At 49.7% G+C, this 2,745-nt stretch overlaps 1 long non-coding RNA gene across 1 annotated transcript; it reads right to left on the bottom strand.

The window, feature by feature from the left end:
* Positions 1 to 217: 217 nt before the first annotated feature.
* Positions 218 to 1,027, bottom strand: LOC112843154 (uncharacterized). The gene is made up of 2 exons (XR_003215322.1): positions 776 to 1,027; positions 218 to 296 (listed from the first exon to the last, which is right to left on the bottom strand). It is a non-coding gene; the product is annotated as an uncharacterized LOC112843154 (long non-coding RNA).
* Positions 1,028 to 2,745: the final 1,718 nt, after the last annotated feature.

The following is a 2,745-nucleotide window of genomic DNA, read 5'->3' on the forward strand; positions in this document are numbered from 1 at the left end:
ACGGAAAGTTTCCGAGGAGTCGGGTAGCAAAGACTACACATTCTGGGTAAGCAGCGAGGATGCAGCATTCCAGTCAGAGCATGGCATCAACAAAAAGGGTCTGATGGTGGACACAGGGGCAACTTCGCATATTGTTATAGCGGACGCCCTGGACCACTATCTCTGAGACGTGATTCGGTACTGTTCCCTGGTAATAACGTCCGGTCAGAGACAGAAATGATGTCAGAGTGGAAGAACTTTATTTGCCACGAGCCCACATCGAACACACACTCTCGCTGGCAAGTAAGGATGTGGTTCTGTAATTAATACAAATAAGAAATAACATAAACATCTCTCTTGCTTGTCTATCATTTCTCATACCTCCGTATTACAGAGAACAACATACCAGATTACAAAAGGGCAGATCCCGATACCAGAAACAGAGCTTAGAGTAATAACATAACAGGATGGCATAAACACAGAATCATAATCAATTTAGGCCAATTCTTTCATTTGTGGGTCAACACCACCCTCTAGTGAACACAATCACTCAGTCAAAGGCCGCCATGTGTATGCGGCTTTATAAACAAGAACTGATTCGTATGCTAACTTAGTAACTCCATCAGGTAAAATCTTTGGGAACATTAACTCCCCACAATAACTGAAACAACTTAGAAACGAGGACTATCCTGTGGAGCCAGGCTACTACTTACTTATTCCTACAGCAATAGTAACAGATGTCTACATTGGTACATTAACAGTAACAGAAATAACATACATTCCCAACGTGACTTACTGGTTCTATGAACGCACTCTTGCCCGCCTTAGTCCGATTCAACTCAAGTCCACAACTTGCCTGCAGCAGCGTTACTCTCCGACTACACTTTTAATTGCCACAGCAAGGAGAGAACGGGTGAGCACTCTGATTGGCTGCTGGCCCCTGGGGGAATCATGCTCCTCCCATGCAGGTAACGCATGCCCTGGACGGAGGACTTTTTAACAGCCGCCCCCAGATTTCCTGTGGAAATCTGTTGAGCTCCGGTGGCCATCGGGCAATGATCATTCATTAGTCTGGTATCGCAGGAAGACGAACAAGCCGTGTAAGAGGGCGGGTGTATGCACGCCCTCTCACTTCCACCTTCACAGTTCTGACCCGACCATCTGGTCCTGGGTAGGTCTCTGTGATCCGTCCTGTAGGCCACAGTGAGCGAGGAAGCTGGGGATCTGCAATCATAACGGCTTCACCCACAAGAATGTCTGGACTCTCGAACTGCCACTTCTGTCTGGTCTGCAGGCTTGGAAGATAATATTTAATGAAATGCTTCCAGAAGTGTTCGGCTAAGACTTGGCTGTGGCGCCATCTCCGTTTACTCAATATCTCCGATTCAGGGTAGACAACCTGGGGGAGAGATGCATCTGGCCGCCCCATCAACAGGGTATTTGGAGTAACAGGATCTACATCAGCTACATCTGAGGAAACATAGCCCAGGGGCTTTGAATTCAGAATACCCTCAACTTCAGCGAGGAGGGTCTGCAGCACCTCCTCAGTTACAGTCTGTGCCCCTAAGGTTGTCTGTAGAGCCTGCTTCAAGGAGCGGATCTCTCTCTCCCAGCAACCGCCAAAGTGGGGGGAATTTGGTGGGTTGAAATGGAATCTCACCTGCTGAGCGGCTAGGTGTGTCTGCAGTTCAGGCTGTAAAGCGTCGAAGACCTGCTTCAGCTCCCTCTCCCCACCTCTGAAGTTCGTTCCTTGGTCAGAAAGCAGTTCAAACGGCTTCCCCTTGCGTGCTACGAATCGCCGGAATGCCATTAGGAATGAATCTGTACCAATGGTGGGCAGGAGGTCAAGGTGGACAGCTCTAGTGGTGAGGCATTTGAAAATGATGCCCCATCGTTTCTCATGTCTTCGGCCCACTTGAATAGTATATGGACCAAAACAGTCCACACCTGTTGAATAAAAGGGGGGCTGATGAAGTCGGAGCCTCGAAGGAGGCAAGTCCGCCATCTTAGGTACCTCTGGCTTGCCTCTCCATTTCCTGCAATCCAGACAGCCTCGCTGGTGCCGCTTTACTGCTTCTCTCCCTCGTAGTATCCAGTAGCGCCTCCTAGCTTCTGCAAAAACTCTCTCTGTTCCAGGATGGCATAAGGCTTCATCTGTGTCTTTGATAATTAACTGAGTGATCCTATGTTTAGGATCAAGCACGATAGGGTGGATGGTGAATTGGTCCTGGTAAGGACTGTGGCGAAGACGTCCCCCTACACAAATGAGTCCTTTATTTGAATCCAACTCAGGAGCCAGAGTGAGCAGACGGCTGGATCTTGGGAGTTGCTTGCCCTCTTGTAAGTGGACCAACTCAGAGGGGAAACACTCTCGCTGTACTTGTTGCAGCAGCATGGTTTCTGCTCTTTGATAGTCCTCCGCGGTTGGAGGGGCATCTGCTGGCCCACGGAGAACTTGCGCTGTAGCCTTAAGGAGGTCCTTGAATGTCTGAAATTGATCGGCTTCGGGTAAAGGTGGGCTGCATGGTGTGATGACGTGTAGACAGGTGAATGGCCTCCGTAGTTCCTCATCATTCACAGGTAGGAGGCGTGGTTTCTCGGGCCACCGATCTGGAGGCTCATGGAGGAATGGAGGACCTCGGCACCATCGGCTCAACTCACTTAAGTCTGACAGATGCCTTCCCCGTGTAATGTCATCAGCGGGGTTGTTGGCTGAGTCAACATATCTCCAGGCTGCCCGGTCTGTCAGCTCCTGTATCTCTGCTA

This window comes from Oreochromis niloticus, linkage group LG3, assembly GCF_001858045.2.
Source record: "Oreochromis niloticus isolate F11D_XX linkage group LG3, O_niloticus_UMD_NMBU, whole genome shotgun sequence".
Lineage (NCBI taxonomy): Eukaryota > Metazoa > Chordata > Actinopteri > Cichliformes > Cichlidae > Oreochromis > Oreochromis niloticus.